The sequence below is a fragment of the Orcinus orca genome, chromosome 2, assembly GCF_937001465.1.
Source record: "Orcinus orca chromosome 2, mOrcOrc1.1, whole genome shotgun sequence".
Taxonomy (NCBI): domain Eukaryota; kingdom Metazoa; phylum Chordata; class Mammalia; order Artiodactyla; family Delphinidae; genus Orcinus; species Orcinus orca.
The window spans coordinates 169,887,745-169,907,699 of record NC_064560.1 but is presented as its reverse complement, the minus strand read 5'-3'; the positions used below and the strand labels follow the sequence as shown (position 1 = coordinate 169,907,699).

At 40.8% G+C, this 19,955-nt stretch overlaps 1 protein-coding gene and 1 pseudogene across 2 annotated transcripts in view; one reads left to right on the top strand and one right to left on the bottom strand.

Annotated features, from left to right (window-relative positions):
• Positions 1–19,955, top strand: part of LOC101290084 (cytochrome c oxidase assembly protein COX16 homolog, mitochondrial) — a 159,606-nt gene that overhangs the window by 100,046 nt on the left and 39,605 nt on the right. The gene's annotated exons all lie outside the window — the stretch shown is intronic.
• Positions 6,873–8,565, bottom strand: LOC125963551 (UV radiation resistance-associated gene protein-like; annotated as a pseudogene).

Genomic DNA, 19,955 nt, shown 5'->3' with positions numbered 1-19,955 from the left:
CCAACAGTGCAAGAGCATTCCCTTTTCTGCACACCTTCTCCAGCATTTGTTGTTTGTACATTTTCTGATGATGCCCATTCTAACTGGTGTGAGGTGATACCTCATTGTAGTTTTGATTTGCATTTCTCTAATAATTAGTGATGTTGAGCAGCTTTTCATGTGCTTCATGGCCATCTGTATATCTTCTTTGGAGAAGTGTCTATTTAGGTCTTCTGCCCATTTTTTGATTGGGTTGTTTGTGTTTTTAACATTGAGCTGCATGAGCTGTTTATATATTTTAGAGATTAATCCTTTGTCCGTTGATTCATTTGCAAATATTTTCTCCCATTCTGAGGGTTGTCTTTTCATCTTGTTTATGGTTTCCTTAGCTTTACAAAAGCTTTTAAGTTTCATTAGGTACCATTTGTTTATTTTTGTTTTTATTTCCATTACTCTATGAGGTGGATCAAAAAAGATCTTGCTGTGATTTATGTCAACGAGTGTTCTTCCTATGTTTTCCTCTAAGAGTTTTATAGTGTCCACTCTTACATTTAGGTCTCAAATCCATTTTGAGTTTATTTTTGTGTATGGTGTTAGGGAGTATTCTAATTTCATTATTTTACATGTAGCTGTCCAGTTTTCCCAGCACCACTTGTTAACGAGACTGTCTTTTCTTCATTGTATATCCTTGCCTCCTTTTTCATAGATTAGTTGACCATAGATGTGTGGATTTATCTTTGGGCTTTCTGTCCTGTTCTGTATCTATATTTCTGTCTTTGTGCCAGTACCATATTGTCTTGATTACTGTAGCTTTGTAGTATAGTCTGAAGTCAGGGAGTCTGATTCCTCCAGGTCCATTTTTTTTCCCTCAAGACTGCTTTGGCTATTCGGGGTCTTTTGTATCTCCATACAAATTTTAAGATTTTTTGTTCTAGTTCTGTAAAAAATGCCATTGGTAATTTGATAGGGATTGCACTGAATCTGTAGATTGCTTTGGGTGGTATAGTCACTTTCACAATATTGATTCTTCCAATCCAAGAACATGGTATATCTCTCCATCTGTTGGTATCATCTTTAATTTCTTTCATCAGTGTTTATAGTTTTCTGCATACAGGTCTTTTGTCTCCCTAGGTAGGTTTATTCCTAGGTATTTTATTCTTTTTGTTGCAATGGTAAATGGGAGTATTTCCTTAATTTCTCTTTCAGAGTTTTCATCATTAGTGTATAGGAATGCAAGAGATTTCTGTGCGTTAATTTTGTATCCCGCAACGTTACCAAATTCATTGATTAGATCTAGTAGTTTTCTGGTGGCATCTTTAGGATTCTCTGTGTATAGTATCATTTCATCTGCAAATAGTGACAGTTTTACTTCTTCTTTTCCAATTTGAATTCCTTTTATTTCTTTTCCTTCTCTGATTGCTGTGGCTACGACTTCCAAAACTATGTTGAATTATATTGGTGAGAGTGGACATCCTTGTCCTGTTCCTGATCTTAGAGTAAATGCATTCAGTTTTTCACCATTGAGAATGATGTTTGCTGTGGGTTTGTCATATATGGTCTTTATTGTGTTGAGGTAGGTTCTCACTATGTCCACTTTCTGGAGAGTGTTTAGCATAAATAGGTGTTAAGTTTTGTCAAAAGGTTTTTCTGCATCTGTTGAGATGATCATATGGTTTTTATTTTTCAATTTATTAATATGATGTATCACATTGATTGATTTGCGTATATTGTAGAATCCTTGCATCCCTGGGATAAATCCCACTTGATCATGATGTATGATCCTTTTAATATGTTGTTGGATTCTGTTTGCTAGTATTTTGTTGAGGATATTTGCATCTACATTCATCACTGATATTGGTCTGTAATTTTCTTTATTTTTTAGTATCCTTGTCTGGTTTTGGGATCAGGATGATGGTGGCATCATAGAATGAGTTTGGGAGTGTTACTTCCTCTGCGATTTTTGGAAGAGTTTGAGAAGGATGGGTGTTAGCTCTTCTCTAAATGTTTGAAAGAATTCACCTGTGAAGCCATCTGGTCCTGGACTTTTGTTTGTCAGAAGATTTTTAATCACAGTTTCAATTTCCTTACTTGTGATTGGGGTGTTCATATTTTCTATTTCTTCCTGGTTCAGTCTTGGTAGGTTATACCTTTTTAAGAATTTGTCCATTTCTTCCAGGTTGTCCATTTTATTGGCATAGAGTTGCTTGTAGTAGTCTTTTAGGATAATTTGTATTTCTGCCATGTCTGTTGTAACTTCTCCTTTTTCATTTCTAATTTTATTAATTTGTGCTCTCTCCCTCTTTTTTTTTTTTGTTTTTGCGGTACGCGGGCCTCTCACTGTTGTGGCCTCTCCCGTTGTGGAGCACAGGCTCCAGACGCGCAGGCTCAGCGGCCGTGGCTCACGGGCCCAGCCGCTCTGCGGCATGTGGGATCTTCCCGGACTGGGGCACGAACCCGTGTCCCCTGCATCAGCAGGCGAACTCTCAACCACTGCACCACTAGGGAACCACTGCGCCTCCCTCTTTTTCTTGATGAGTCTGGCTAATGGTTTATCAATTTTGTTTATCTTCTCAAAGAACCAACTTTTAGTTTTATTGATCTTTGCTATTGTTTTCTTTGTTTCTATTTCATTTATTTCTGCTCTGATCTTTATGATTCCCTTCCTTCTAGTAATTTTGGATTTTGTTTGTTCTTCTTTCTCTACTTCCTGTAGGTGTAAGGTTAAATTCTTTATTTGAGATTTTTCTTGTTTCTTGAGGTAGGCTTGTATTGCTATAAACTTCCCTCTTAGAATTGTTTTTGCTGCATCCCATAGGTTTTGGATCGTTGTGTTTTCGTTGTCACTTGTCTCTAGGTATTTTTTTATTTCCTCTTTGATTTTAGTGATCTCTTGCTTATTTAGTAATATGTTGTTTAGCCTCCATGTGTTGTATTTTTGTTTTTACTTTTTTTTCTCTGTAATTGATTTCTAATCTCATAGCATTGTTGTCAGAAAAGATGCTTGAGATGATTTCAATTTTCTTAAATTTACTGAGGTTTGATTTGTGACCTAAGATGTGATCTATCCTGGAGAATGTTCCGTATGCACTTGAGAAGAAAGTGTAATCTGCTGTTTTTGGATGGACTGTCCTATAAATATCAATTAAATCTATCTGGTGTATTGTGTCATTTAAAGCTTGTGTTTCTATATAATTTTCTGTTTGGATGACCTGTCCCTAATTGTAAATGAGGTGTTAAAGTCCCCCAGTATTATTATGTTACTGTCGATTTCCTCTTTCATAGCTGTTAGCAGTTGCCTTATATATTGAGGTGCTCCTATGTTGAGTGCATATATATTTGTTATTGTTATATCTTCTTCTTGCATTGATCCCTTGATCATTATGTAGTGTCCTTCCTTGTCTCTTGTAACATTCTTTATTTTAAAGTCTATTTTATCTGATATGAGTATTGCTACTCCAGCTTTCTTTTGATTTCCATTTGCATGGAATATCTTTTTCCATCCCCTCACCTTCAGTCTGTGTGAGGCCCTAGGTGTGAAGTGGGTCTCTTGTTGACAGCGTATATATATGGGTCTTGTTTTTGTATCCATTCAGTGAGCTTTTGTCTTTTGGTTGGAGCATTTAATCTATTCACGTTTAAGGTGATTATCGATATGTATGTTTCTATTACCATTTTCTTAACTGTTATGCATTTGTTTTTGTAGGTCCTTTTCTTCTCTTGTGTTTCCCACTTAGAGAAGTTCCTTTAGCATTTGTTGTAGAGCTGGTTTGGTGGTGCTGAATTCTCTTAGCTTTTGCTTGTCTGTGAAGCTTTTGATTTCTCCATCGAATCTGAATGAGATCCTTGCGGGGTAGAGTAATCTTGGTTGTAGGTTCTTCCCTTTCATCACTTTAAATATGTCATGCCACTCCCTTCTGGCTTGTAGAGTTTCTGCTGAGAAAACATCTGTTAACCTTATGGGAATTGCCTTGTATGTTGTTTGTCCTTTTTCCCTTGTTGCTCTCAATATTTTTTCTTTGTCTTTAATTTTTGTCACTTTGATTACTATGTGTCTCAGTGTGTTCCTCCTTGGGTTTATCCTGCCTGGGACTCTGCACTTCCTGGACTTGGGTGGCTATTTCCTTTCCCATGTTAGGGAAATTTTCCACTATAATCTCTTCAAATATTTTCTCATGTCCTTTCTCTCTCTGTTCTCCTTCTGGGACCCCTATAATGCGAATATTGTTGTGTTTACTGTTGTCCCAGAAGTCTCTTAGGCTGTCTTCATTTCTTTTCATTCTTTTTTCTTTATTGTGTTCCACGGCAGTGAATTCTACCATTCTGTCTTCCAGGTCACTTATCCGTTCTTCTACCTCAGTTATTCTGCTATTGATTCCTTCTGGTGTATTTTTCATTTCAGTTATTGTATTGTTCATCAGTTTGTTTGTTCTTTAATTCTTCTAGGTCTTTGTTAAACATTTTTTGCATCTTCTCGATCTTTATCTCCATTCTTTTTCCGAGAACCTGGCTCACCTTCACTATCATTATTCTGAATTCTTTTTCTGGAATTTTGCCTATCTCCACTTCATTTAGTTCTTTTTCTGGGGTTTTATCTTGTTCCTTCATCTGGTACATAGCCCTGTGCCTTTTCATCTTGTCTATCTTTCTGTGAAATGTGGTTTTTGTTCTGCAGGCTGCAGGATTCTAGTTCTTGCTTCTGCTGTCTGCCCTCTGGTGGATGAGGCTATCTAAGAGGCTTGTGTAGGTTTCCTGATGGGAGGGACACGTGGTGGGTAGAGCTGGCTGTTGCTCTGGTGGGCAGAGCTCAGTAAAACTTTAATCTGCTTGTCTGCTGATAGGTTGGGCTGGGTTCCCTCCCTGTTGGTTGTTTGGCTTGAGGTGACCCAACACTGGAGCCTACCAGGCTCTTTGGTGGGGCTAATGGTGGACTCTCGTAGGGCTCATGCCAAGGAGTACTTCTCAGAACTTCTGCTGCCAGTGTCCTTGTCCTCATAGTGAGCCACAGCCACCACACACTGCTGCAGGAGACCCTCCAACACTAGCAGGTAGGTCTGGTTCAGTCTCCTATGTGGTCACTGCTCCTTCCCCTGGGTCCCGATGTGCACACTACTTTGTGTGTGCCCTCCACGAGTGGAGTCTCTGTTTCCCCCAGTCCTGTCAAAGTCCTTCTATCAAATCCCGCTAGCCTTCAACGTCTGATTCTCTAGGAATTCCTCTTCCCGTTGCCGGACCCCCAGGTTGGGAGGCCTAACGTGGGGCCCAGAACCTTCACTCCAGTTGGTGGACTTCTGTGGTATAAGTGTTCTCCAGTTTGTGAGTCACCCATCCAGCAGTTATGGGATTTGATTTTATTGTGATTGCACCCCTCCTAATGTGTCATTGTGACTTCTCCTTTGTCTTTGGATGTGGGGTATCTTTTTTGGTGAGTTTCAGTGTCTTCCTGTCGATGATTGTTCAGCAGTTAGTTGTGATTCCATTGCTCTCACAAGAGGAAATGAGCGCACATCCTTCTCTACCATCTTGAACCAATCTCCAACACTGTTATTTCTTGCTGATCCAAAGGGACTTGTTGAAACTAAACTGTGTCTTCCCAGAAGTAGAGCACTTTGGTTTCGAATTGAGCAGTCCATTTGCCAAAGAATGATAACCGTGGTCCCTGTAGCCTTTTTTCTCTCTTACTTCCATTTTTCCATTAACTGCTGGTATCATTATGGATCTGTTTGTATTTGTGAAGGACTTTCTTTTCCCTCAAGCTATGTAATTTATAGTCTCATACATTTGAGTGTATGTGATTTTCTCTTTGGTTATTATGCTATCTCTAAAATCTTGGACTGCTTTTTTTTTTTTTTTGAGGAAAACTCAATTTGTGTTCTTCTATACAATACATGGATATAAGCACAAAATTTCCTTAAAGAGCTTGCAACCCTGAGGCAATGTCCTTGGGTATATAAAGTACATAGCAATAGCAAATGAAATCTGAGCTCCAGGAATGAAAATGGACCTCAAAAACATAACTTAATATTTCTTCCATTGCACACATACCAGTAGTATTCTATGCCTCATCTAGTCTCTTAATCCAACTACCTCAACTGCCTTGCGGTTTGCACATTGGACAGCCTGACTCTCCACATATATTTCATCATATACAATGCCTTCCTTTCCAACTGAAATGTGATAAATTAACACGGGATTTGCATATAGGGATTTTTATATGATGAGTGCATTACCAGAAAACACACCCAGCTTTTGACAACAGCATCTGCACACATAAAACTTTGACTCCCAGGTGGAACTGGATGCCATCTGACTATAGTAACCTTGTGGTCCTTGGGGGTCCCCTGGGATCCACCAGAGGTGAGGTTTTTCATCTAATCTGAGGGCTGCATCAAGGGTATGGCTGACTGGAAGAGCTGGAAGTTCATGGTGAGGGCATTAAAGAACAAGTGAATGTGGTGTTCTCAGTCGCTCAGGATGCACAAGCATCTACTGTGCAGATGCGACGACAGCTAGGTTGACTGTGGAGCCTGGGGGCAGGGGCGGGGGCGGGTGGGCCTGTGTATAAGTAGAACATTGTTCTTCTTATTCATCAACTTAATGGATGGCCAAAGATCCTGGAGACCTTTACTGAATATTCGATTTCCCCAAAGTTTCATAAACTGTGGTGAGGGCAAATGCTCATGAGAAACTAAAAGCGAGTTCACTATATTATTTATATATTATCATCTTCCCTCTGAGGATAACATAGAAGTGTAAATATAAAAGCAGACAAATGCCTATAAAGTGACTCGAGCTATAGAGTGACTTTTGCCTTTAAACAATTGTCAGGCCTGAAAAGCAAATCTTGCAAGCAAAATCTAACTTTGGCCCTGATACACAGTGATCCTGAGTTCCTCCTCGATTCACAAAGTCTATATTTCTGAGGAATACCCTTCATTAATATTCATTTTGTGTCATAATTATTACAAAGGGTGACCAGTGCAGCTTTATCCTCATTTCAAGCAGTGACTCTACCCTGGTCCTACTGTCTGTCCTCTCGCTTCACTTATCAGAACTCCTGCATGGCCAGTGGAAGCTGGATATGTTTTCATTCAGTGCATAGATCCTTGGGGAGAACTCTTCAAATTCTCCCAGAACTTGTTCATCACCCTCCACTGCCCCGGCACTGTCCACGGGGATGCAGTTAAATGCTTTCAGCTGGTTGCCTGAGGTGAAGGCTGGGGCTTTCATACCGATGAACTCTTCCCCTTGCTCCATTGCACAGCAGAGCTCGGCTTCAGACCCAGGGTGGAAATCCCCTCCCACCCCCGTCTCCAGAAGCAGGGTGCTGGAGGAGCCGGCCTGCTCGCTGGGCAGGAGGGTGCCGCTGACTGGCTGGAGACCCCGAGAGGGCTTGTCCCTGTTCCTGGCTAGTGTTCACACTCACTTGGCCTCCATGTAATCTGTCTCCCAGATCTACCCCTTTTTTCTTGTTTTCTTTGGAGGTGTCTAAGGAGGAAGACAGAGACATTATCTTTCAGATTCTCCCATGGAGGGGATGGTGGTCACAGGCTGGGCAAATACTGAGTTCTAACTGGAGGGAGGGGTTTTGTACTCGCGTCTCTCATTCCCTGAGCTAGCCCGTTTCCGGTGTCCTTTGTCTGGTGAAGGGATCCCCCAGAAAAGCCTACATCTGCACCCCCAAATATGGAGCTTTGTATCTTTGGAACGGCGGTTGCACTGGAGGTGTGATGTCTGTCGCACCTGACCACTAGTCCGCTCCATGAAGTTTTTCAGGTTGGGGAGGGTTTGCCTCAAGTCTGGAGTCCCTAGTCCATGTTGATATCTTAGCTGTGCTATATTTTTGTTCAGAAGATAGACACTGTAATCAAACAGCCACTTCTCCCCTCCTTTTGGGTGTAATGGAAACTCTCCCTCCTTTTCAACTTGTCATTAATATTATCTTTGACTGTTGATAGATCTCTTAAAGTTATAGGATATCTGAGGGGCACTTGTAGGAAAAAGGAAATCATGGATACCAAATGTGCAGTGTAAACAAGGGCAACAGCAATGCTTCCAGCATCTTTTGCTTGGAAGTCCTCAGAATTGGGCAATGTGAGGATGCATGTGGTCTGTCAGTCCATTTTGTACTTCTAAATAACATTTGATGTTTCAGGTTTAGGCCACACTTTTTGGAAAGGTGGCTATCTCATGTTAAGGCCTAAGATGAATATTCCTAAAAAGCAGTTTCTAACTGGTGCCAGACCTGTGAGATAGATTAAGTATAGCCTAGTTAACATGGTTGGATTACTCCCAATCAAACAAGGGCAGAAAAGCAAGGGAGCTTAAAAGAAAGGAGAGGTCAGGCTAGTAACGATGTTAGGAAGGAGTGGGGTTATGAGAGACATAAACAGAGGTAGAGAGAAGGTCAAAGGCTTTGAGAGGAGAAGAAGGTTGACGTTTAAAGAGGCCTCAAAATATTGGAATCTGTTTAATGTATTTCCTTTCTTGTCTTCTTTGTACCAACTGAGGTAGGCTGCCCATGGTGCGATGGCCATTCTAATGCCCTTTCTTCTAAGGTGCCACACTCACAAGTCTGACACACCCAAGAAACTATAGGGCCACTAAATTTGAGATGGTACTCAATGAACACATGCTACTTTGAGAAGAAATTGACAGAGTAAAGGTCTTTCTGGCAGACCATATTTCTAGAGCAAATCTGACCAGCAGTTTGGGTAAAATAGGAGTTTTCCCAGGTAAAAGAAGTCTGAGGTAGAAAGAGGGACATGACCTACCTCAGGAAAAATGCCTAAGTTTCCGCTCGTCCAAAGATCTCCAGAAAGCAAAAGAAGAATACTGACCTCAGTCTGACAAAAGTTTGACCTTCAAGAGATCCACAGCCCTGCAACTCCAAACTATGAAAAAACAAATAAACAAACAAACAAAAACAAAATGAGAACAGGAGGAGGACTTACCTCCACACCAAAGAAAATTAGGGTTCTTTGATCGGTTCTGTTTTTGACCCCATCAGGCAGTGTTGGAAATTTTTCTACCCTCTCCCCAAGCAATGGCACCACATTATTTTTTTTTAAGATTTATGTGACTCCAATAGAGGGTAAATCTTCATTGAGTTGAGGCGTATCAGAGAACAATGGCAGACCAGGTGGCTTCACAGCTGAAGCAGGCTCAGGGTTTCTGTAAGAGGAAGAATCGGAGAAACTGTCCTATATTTTAACTTTAGCAGCAGTTTCACCTTTAACCAAGACGAGTGCTTGAGGCTCTTTCCTGTTATCCTGCCCCTTGAAGGAGTCCCGATAACCAACAGAACACTATTGCTGAGAACTGTTTCTGCAAGCCTTGTGGTAGTTTTAGATACTCATGGGGTATGAGTATAAGAAAGGAGAAAGTAGATGGGGAAGAGTACAACATACAGGAAAAACAGGAGACTCTCTATATTGTTTGTTAAAAATTTTGCATCTTTATCCTCGAGGAGTCTGAGACCTCTCAGGCCAAGATTGTTGCACAAGTCCATTCCAGTTACCATTGCCCAAGCAAGGGAGTTCCAGGAGTCTGGCAAGAGTATCACCTGGGTTCCAAAGGTAATCCTCCAAGCCTCTACTGAGGAATAGCAGCCTTAACTCCCCTGCTACTCCGGGTCAATGACTCCATCCATAATGGTGACTCCTGCTCTCACAAGCTAGTCTTTGGACATATGATGACTGAGGGGCCTTGATGGCCACTGTACCTTGCAGTTCCATGGCATTCATGCTGTATCCCTGGCAAAAGTGCATTCTCTGTAGACCAAGACCTACCTACAGCCCTGGAGAATACACAGTTGCTGGGAGGACAAGCAGAAAAACCACCAGTGGATCATTAAGAGTCATGGTAAGTAGGGCCACCCAACTTCTACTCCTTGCTTCCCGGTCCCATATATTCCTCATAATGGATATACAGTACCATGTAGCAGTCTTTGATTGAACATACACACTGTACCCTGAAGGATGGCACTCTATCCTTCCAGGATATTGTTTCTGAGCTGATGTTTCGGCCGTGCCTTCAGTAGCTCATTGCAGTGCAGTGTGCGGGTGGTTGCCAGTGAATATTTGATGTGGTGCAAACAATGGATTCCATTGGGATGGGCCCATTCCTTTACCTCATTCACTGAAGGCTGAGGTCTCTGTTCACATCCTAAGCCACGTGGGATTCCATGGTTAAAGATCACACATTTCATAAGCAAGCCCCCAATACTGATGCTGGCTGTGGCTCTGCAGGCACAAAAGGCTACTTATCACATCTAGAATTGCTATCTATTCTTGCGAGGACCAAATGCTGGCCCTTCCAGATTGGAAGGGGCCCACGGTAGTTGACTTCCCACCAATTAACTGCTAGGTCTTCTTGAGAAATAATGACTTCTCAGGACTTCAGCAATGATCTTTGTTGTTGGCAAGTTGGACATTTAGAGACGGTAGTACCTGGACTGACTTTCTTGGCAAGTGGGAGTCTATGCTATTGAGCTCAGTGTAGCCACTACCTCTGCCACCATGGCCACTCTGTTCATGTGCCCATTGTGCCAGTTCCATGGTGGGTCAACGGTGAAGATTGTCTAATGTTGATTGGCCGAGTCATTTTCTCTGCCTGGTTGTTCAAGACCTTTTCCAGGATGGATGCTTCTTGATAGGCATGAACCTGTGTTACAAAAATCCAATCAAAAATGGGCAGAAGACCAACATGGACATTTCTCCATAGAAGACATGCAGATGGCCAACAGGCACATGAAAAGATGCTCAACATCACTAATTATTAGAGAAATGCAAGTCAAAACCACAGTGAGGTATCACCTCACAAATGTCAGAATAGCTATATCAAAAATCTGCACATTATAAATGCTGGAGAAGATGTGGGAGAAACAGAACTCTCGTACACTATTAATGGAATGTAAATTGGTGCAGTCACCATGGAAAGCAGTATGGATGTTCCTTAAAAATCTAAAAATAGGGCTCCCCTGGTGGCGCAGTTGTTGAGAGTCCGCCTGCCAATGCAGGGGACACGGGTTTGTGCCCCAGTCTGGGAATATCCCACATGCCGCAGAGCAGCTGGGCCCATGAGCCATGGCCTCTGAGCCTGCGCATCCGGAGCCTGTTGCTCCACAACGGGAGAGGCCACAACAGTGAGAGGCCTGCGTACTGAAAAAAAAAAAAAAAATAGAACTACCATAAGATTCAGCAATTCCACTCCTGGGTATATACCCGCAAAAACCAAAAACACTAAGTCAAAAATATACACTCAACCCAATGTTCATAGCAGCACTATTTACAATAGCCAAGACATGGAAACAACCCATGTGCCCATCTACAGATAATTGGTTTAAGAAGATGTAATATATATATATATATACACACACACACACACACACACACACACACACACACACACACGTGCACACACTGGAATCGTAGTCAGCCATAAAAAATGAAATACTGCCATTTGCAACAACATGGATGGAACTAAAGAATATCACACTAAGTACATCAGACAGAGAAAGACAAATGTTATATGATATCACTTATACGTGGAGTCTAAAAAATAATACAAATGAATCTATATACAAAACAGAAACAGACTCACAGACATAGAAAACAAATGTACGGTTACCAAAGGGGGAAGGGTGGGAATAGGGGGATAAATTAGGAGTTTGGGATTAAGAGATACAAACTGCTGTACACAAAATAGATAAACAAAAAGGATTTATTGTATAGCACAGGGAAATCTATTCAATATCTTCTAAAAACCTATAATGGAAAATAATCTGCACTGTATAGCGATAGAGAGATACAGTTATAGAGAGATATATATCTGAATCATTTTGCTATACAAATGAAACTAATACAATATTGTAAATCAACTATACTTAAAAAAGAAAATCTTCACACTTCCTGACTAAAGCTATATGAGCAGCCACAGAGCTCTATCGCAGAACACCTTTTCTCTGATGCTCTAGTCCTTTTTATTCCAGGCCCTGACCAGCTCATCAGGCTCTTCGCCACCTGAAGTAGTCTAATTAGAAACCTTCCACGTAGGGTAGACAATCAAGGTACTAGGCATAAAACTGCCCAATAATATGATTTTTTATTTCTCTCTTTTTAGAGTCATCCTTGAAGAGGAGTGTTATGCAGTCATCTTCCATGTTTGGTTTGAACCCACATACCAAGCCTACCCATCCATACACCAAAGTCAGGCATTTTATTCCTCATTTAGCTGACTGAACAAAACCCCCATGTGGGCATATATGGAAGGTGAGTGAAGTGACTGGTGAAACCATGGTGAGTGATATGATGACTTCAAATACCTGCTCATACAACGTACACATGTCTTCTCCTCTTGTATGAGCTTGGTATTGGATGTTCTATTTTGAGTTTTCTGTGAATTGCTGCCAGATCCATCTGATTTTATGGATTGCCAGGCCCAGAGAAACCTAGCTGATACACAATGATTCAGGACACGTGCTCATATGGGGCCACATGGACTAAAAGCTCACTTTGCTCAGGTTCCCCTAACGCACTGAGAGCTGTTTCTCCATAGTCTCCATGACATAGATGGCATGGCCTTGTTTCAAAACCCTATGGCCTACGTTGTGATTCTCCTTTGGGGCCTGCCACAGATTCCACACCACATCTTTACCCCTACCACCAGTTTCCCACAGGGTCAAAGACATCAGCCGTGCCAGACATTATGGCTCAAATTATGGCTTCTGCTTACACAGGCTAGCAAGAAAGCAAGGCCCTTTCTTGCCTTGTGTTCCCACTTCATTATCATCCAGCTCGTATTCATAGGTGTGAAATGTTTGCTTCAATAACCCAAAGCGACATATATATCAGCCATCACATTCCTTGTGGTAGGGAAGGCACCATGAAGCAATTTCCCTTAAACTCGGGGTATGCCTGAACATGACCTACACCACTGTAACCCTAAATACTCCAGTAATGTGAACTGTCCCTGAATCTTTGTAAGGTTTATCTCTTAAGCTTGGAGTGTGTATCTCCTTATAAGACCTCTAATGAACTAACCAACTCATGTTCACCTGGTCCCATCAGCATGATGCTCTTGATATAATGAATCAGTACGATGTCTTCTGCAGGTTCTGAGACTCTAGATCTGTTCAGATAATATTATGCCAGATGCAAGAAGGTGAACATGGCCCTGGAGGCAAGTACACAAATATGATTATCCATGCCACATGAATGCTACCTTTTTTTTAATACTCTTTTCTGTTCAAAATAGAAATTAACAAGTTTACCAAATCAATGGCTGCATGCCAGGCACCTGAGGTCATTTAAATATCCTCTAGGAATGATAGTATTTCTGATCCAGCAGCCACAATGAGACATTCTCTTTGGGAGAGTTGGTTGTCTACAATCACTCATTAGGATTGATTAGGTTTCTGTTAGGGCCAGACTGGTGATTTCAATGGAGATATGATATGTACAACCACTGCTGCCTCTTTTTGTCTTTAATGGTGACCCTTGTGTCCATCTTCCCACCGTGAACACAATATTGACTTCGATTCACTATCTTGGCCAGGGCCAGAAGGATGTTTAAGAGGCTTCCACCCGCACAGTGACGATGATAGCTCTTATTCCACATGCCAAGGACCTTAGAAGGACATTATCCCCACTGCCTAAGATACCAATCCCAATTATATACCTGGGGACTTGGAGGCAATGACCACTGGTTTGGACTGCAGACCACTGAACACATTGTAAAATGTATGCCAGCTAGGACTCCACTTATTTCCTGATGTCATAAGCTCCCACTATTTCAGGGTCCATGAAAATGCTTTGGAGTCTGAGCAGCAATATCAGTGAAGACACTGTGTCCAATAATCTTCTCAATTCTAGTTGTTTCTCTATCCCTACCATATTGTCTCCCAAGGAAATGGTTGTAGGTTTCTTGGGGAAAGGACTGGGAGAATCACTACATAATCTATTTGTCATGATGTTAATATGTCCTTCCTCCTAGGAGCACAGTGATCTCTTTAGTCAACAGATTCTGTATTTGAAAATTAGCTTTGCCACATGAACTGAGCAGGCATCACTATTTTTTTTTTTTCTTGGTGCAACCATTCTCAGTCTCCTGCTCCTCCCACTTTGCCTTCTTCTGATTATAGATGTTAAGCAGCACTCTCTTTGGCTACTCATCTGTTTGTCTTAGAATGACATTGTCTGTTAGCACCTCAGAAGTCCTTAGGTAAAAGATAAATCACTTCAGCAGCCCCTCCAATATTGGCAATTTTGATGCTAATTCTGATCTCGTAGTTTCAGGCTCTTAAGTGCAGCCCCTGACCTCTGTTACTTGGGAGAACTCATTATCCTCAGAGCTCTTAACAAACACTGGTCTGTGACAATGTATCATCAGACTGTTCTACAGATGAGGGACTCAACTGAACTCCTTAAAGATGATGTTGCCCCTTGCACCAGTACATTTTAAATAATTTGTATTGATGTATGATTGACATATAACATTCTATTAGTTTCAGGTTTACAACATCACTAATCATTAGGGATATTCCACACTTGTCAGAATGGCTATCATCAAAAAGACAACAAATAACAAGTGTTGGCAAGATGTGGAGAAAAGGGAACCCTCACGTCCTGTTGGTGGGAGTGTAAATTGGTGCAGCCACTATGGAAAAGAGTATGGAGGTTCTTCAAAAAATGAAAAATAGGACTACCATACAATCCAGCAGTTCCCTTCCTGGTTACTTTTCCAAAGAAAATGAAAATACTAATTTGAAAAGATATATATACCCCAATGTTCATTGCAGCATTATTTACAACAGCCAAGATATGGGAGCAACCTAAGGGTCCATCCATAGATGAATAGAAAAAGACGATGTGATATATATGTGTGTGTGTATATATATATATATATATATATATATATGTGTGTGTGTGTGTGTGTGTGTGTGTGTGTATATGTGTGTATTTATATATATATTGGTATTTATGTATAGGTATATATATATATGTGGTATGTATTTTATATATATATACACACAATACAATATATCTATAAAGTAAAATATTACTCAGCCATAAAAAAGAATGAAATATTGTCATTTGTGGCAACATGAATGGGCTTAGGGGGTATTATGCTCAATGAAATAAGTCAACCAGAGAAAGACAAACATTATATGATTTCACTTTTATGTGAAATCTAAAAATCAAGACAGGGCTTCCCTGTTGGCACAGTGGTTAAGAATCCGTCTGCCAATGCAGGGGACATGGGTTCGAGCCTTGGTCTGGGAAGATCCAACATGTCGCAGAGCAACTAATACCGTGTGTCACAACTACTGAGCCTGCGCTCCAGAGCCCACAAGCCACAACTACTGAAGCCCACATGCCACAGCTACTAAAGCCTGCGTGTCTAGATCCTATGCTCTGCAACAAAGAAAAGCCATCACAATGAGAAGCCCACGCACTGCAATGAAGAGTAGCCCCTGCCCGCTGCAACTAGAGAAAGCCCGTGCACAGCAATGAAGACCCAATGCAGCCAAAAATAAAAATAAATACAATAAATAAATTTATTTAAAAAATAAAAATCAAGACAAATGAACAAACATAACAAAATAGAAACATAGTCATAGATACAGAGAACAGATGGTTGCCAGAGGGGAGGCAGGGGAGGAGAGATTGAGAGGTAGAAACTTCCAGTTACAGAATTAATGAGTCATGGGTATGACATGTACTCTGTGGAGTATATAGTCAATAATCATGTAATGTCTTTGTATGGTGACAGAAGGTAAGTAGACTTACCATGGTGATCATTTTGAAATGTATAGAAATATGGAATCACTGTGCTATATACCAGGAACTAATATAGCGTTGTTGGTCAATTATACCTCAAAACAAACAGACAAACAAAGAAACAAACTCACAGAACATGAGATCAGATTTGTGCTTACCGCAGGCAGGGTTGTGGGGAGGGATGAAGGTAGTCACAAAGTACAAACTTCCAGTTTTACAATAAGTAAATCCAGGATTGTAGTGTACCACAGGATAAATATAATTAACACTGCTGTGTCTTATATATGAAAGTCGTTAAGAGAGTAAATCCCGAGGTCTCATCACAAGGAAAATATAATTTTTTCTAATTGCTTAATATTGTATCTTTACGAGATGGATGTTTACTAAACTTATTGTGGTAATCATTTCATGATGTAAGTTACATCATTATGCTGTACACTTATACAGTGCTGTATGTCAATTACATCTCAATAAACTTGGAGGAAAACATTGTAATTAAAAAATATAAAATAAAAATTGTATAGATAAAACTTTAAAAAAATTAAAAATAAAGTGAAGGAGGCTCACCTGCTTATATTAAAGCATCAGCCTGAGGGGCAGGCATCTAATTTAACACATACATCCGGGAGCCTGCTGGAATACTCTCCAGCGACAGAGACTGGCGGGTGCCGTCTTTGCACTCTCCCTTTGCCATGCTCCAGAGCACGCGTTTCTCCTGGAAGGGACCTTTTCCATGCGTCTGCTGCCCAGATCTTTGCGGCTGCTGCCAAAGGCGTGCATCTTAACTGCCTGGCTCTGGAGGCCAGGGGAGTTTGCGTTCCTGTCCCGTGGGACTGTAATAACTGATGTCACCTAGAAAGGAGTTCATACCCCTCTGCCTGGCACCCAGATATTTGTGGCTGCTGCCAGGAGACACCTCTACATTGCCTGGCTCTGGAGGACAGTGGGGCCTATGATCTTGGGTCCCACAGGATTGTAGCCAAGAGAGAAAGAGTTCTTAAACAGCTACCGCCCCCAGGACACAGCAAAAGGCAACAGACCCAAATGCTTGGTCTTTCTGTGAAGGAAGCCTATTAGCTAGCCATTATGACTGCGACCTGAGGGGCAGGCCTCTAACTAAACATTCATCTAAGGGCTGACTCTAATCCTTTTCAGAGACCTTGGAGGGCGGGCACTATTTTAAGCTCTCCCTCTGCTACACTCCAGTGCACCAGTGTCTCCTGGAGGGGAGTTTTACTCCACCATACGGCTGGTGACTTAGTTTTTTATGTCTGGTGGCCTGGTTTTTGCAGCTGCCACCCATGGGACACCCCTTGTTCACCTGGCTCTGGGGGACAGTGAGGGGGTGGGGTGGCTTGTATTCCCATCTCTCCCCTGCTTAGAAATCCCCTAGAAGTTTCCAGCTGCCCGTAGGATTCAGTCCAAAATACTCATCACCACTTATAATGCACTGCATGATCTAATTCCTGCCTACTTTCTCCAAACTCATTTCACTCTACACTCCATGCTTTCTCTCTGATCCCTCTCCTCCCTGGCCTTTCAGTTACTCAAAAATACCAGATTCTTTACCTTAGGGTCTTCCTACAAACTTTAAAGTTTGTGTATTTCCTCCCCCACTGATTTTCGGGCTAAATTCTCAACTTAGTGTTATTTCCCCAGATGCCTTCTGTATTTTCAAGCTTGTTTGGTCCCGGGGGGCACCTTAGAGCTGGTTCCCTAGATGCATTCTCCTCACCGCCTCCTGGAGGCCACAATGCCCCTCAGAGACCTTCTCCCCATAGCCCAACCTGCACCTCTGCAGAAACCTCCAAGGATTAAACCTTTTACATCTAGATTCTCCACCCATCAGTCCATTCTAATACCAACTACTCATTTACTTTTGTTTTCAAATTTGTCTTATTTTCTCATTATCACTCTAGACTCCAATCCTTCCTCTTGGGTTTCTAAATTTTCCCTGGGCATCCACTCTGGGGCTCCACAAAAAGTGATAATTTTTTGTTTGAGGGATACCCAACATATGTAGACAGTAAAGAACTTTGCGCCTAGGGAGGACATAAAGGACAAGGCATAAGAACTCAAATTCTTCCAGAAACCTGCAAACAACTGACAAAGGAAGTTGATATCAGGTCTGTGATCATACAGTGTTGGGGAAAAGGCTCTTGAAACCATGAAATGGTAAATTCCTTTAAGGAACCAGTAAAAGTACCTATATAATAGTTCCCAAGAAGATCTTAATAGAGGAAGAATAAAATTTTGCACTAGACTTTTGCAAGATATGGTTTGGCTCAATTAGCATGAATGCTTCTTCCTGTGTCACAGCCAACTGCCTAGTTCTTCTTAATGGTAAATTTGCAATTTCCATAGTACTTGTTATGTTCGACGTTTTTAAAAAAAAATAAATTTATTTATTTATTTTTGGCCGTGTTGGGTCTTCATTGCTGCGCATGGGCTTTCTCTAGTTGTGGTGAGCAGGGGCTACTCTTCGTTGTTTGTTGTGGTGCATGGGCTTCTCATTGTGGTGGCTTCTCTTGTTGCAGAGCACTGGCTCAGCACGTGGGCTTCAGTCGTTGTGGCACTCGGGCTCAGTAGCTGTGGGGCACATGTGGGATCTTCCCGGACCAGGGCTCGAACCCGTGTCCCCTGCATTGGCAGGTGGATTCTTAACCACTGCACCACCAGGGAAGTCCCGATTTTCGACTTTTAAATGATCCTTTATGTTTTATCACTAAAACATCAATTTCTCTAGCTGTTCAATTTATTTACTGTAATAGAAGATAACTTGAAATTCTCATGTAATCCCTTTTATTTTCTTTTACACGTTTTTATTTTCTGTCTCATCCCTAACATTAAATTTTTTCCCTTAATCTATTAATTGATTCTTTGTAATAACCAGCTTTTTGTTTTATTGATTTATTCTTCTGGTTTTGTTTGTTTTCCATTTCTTTTATTTTAGCTTTTCTTTTGACTAATTCTCTCTTTATACTTTCTCTTAGTTCATTTTTTTTTGTAAGTCAGGTATTTATTTTCTGTCATCTTAAATAATAGGATTTCATATGAAATTTTTTCCTTTTACTTGCCATATAACTTATAATTTCTATTTTGATACCCTTTTTGATTTGGGGGGTTATGCAAAGTAGTATTACTAATAGTGTTATAGATCTTAAAAGTTCTCAACACAAGGAAAAATATTGTACCTATATGAGGTGATGAATGTTAACCAAATTTATCATGGTAAACATTTCACAATATATATGTATATCTAGTTGTTATGTTGTTCACATTAATCTTATATAATGTTATGTGTCAATTTATCTCCATAAAATTGAAAAAAATTTAAATTTTAAAAATAGTGTTATATGATTTTGAAGTGGTACTTTAGGAAGCCAATTTACTTTCGAGGTGTCAAGTTTTATTTATTTATTTATTTATTTATTTATGGCTGTGTTGGGTCTTTGTTTCTGTGCGAGGGTTTTCTCTAGTTGTGGCAAGCGGGGGCTACTCTTCATCGCAGTGTGTGGGCCTCTCACTATCGCGGCCTCTCTTGTTGCCGAGCACAGGCTCCGGATGCGCAGGCTCAGTAGTTGTGGCTCACTGGCCTAATTGCTCCACGGCATGTGGGATCTTCCCAGACCAGGGCTCGAACCCGTATCCCCTGCATTGGCAGGCAGGTTCTCAACCACTGTGCCACCAGGGAAGCCCTCAAATTCTATTTTTATTGGATGGGCATTGTGTTTTGGTGTATAGGAAACTTTATAGTACAATGGTATTTGACTTTTTTCTTAAACCAGGGCAACTGATGTTACTCAAGCACTTAAAACACACATACAGTCAGGCCATTTTTTAATGGTTTCCTTTCCAAAAAATTTATCTTCAGATTAAAGTACACTTTACTTGCCCTGAATTCAAAGATTTGTCTTTACATTTCTAAATATGTTTTCCTGCAAAGGTTTTTTAACATAAATTTCAATAGATAAGATCCTGTTTCACCATTGACTTATATCACAAAAGCACACATTCACCTGCCCAAAAAGGAAGCCCTAGTTAGCTTAACTGACAGTATTCAGAAAGCTTTCAGATGGGCTTTAGTCCCATGGCAATTGGAAAGTTAGAAGTTTCCTGATTTGCTCTACCTCATGAAACTTTTTTTTTTGAATTTTTAAAAATTTTATTTATTTATTTATTTATTTATTTATTTAT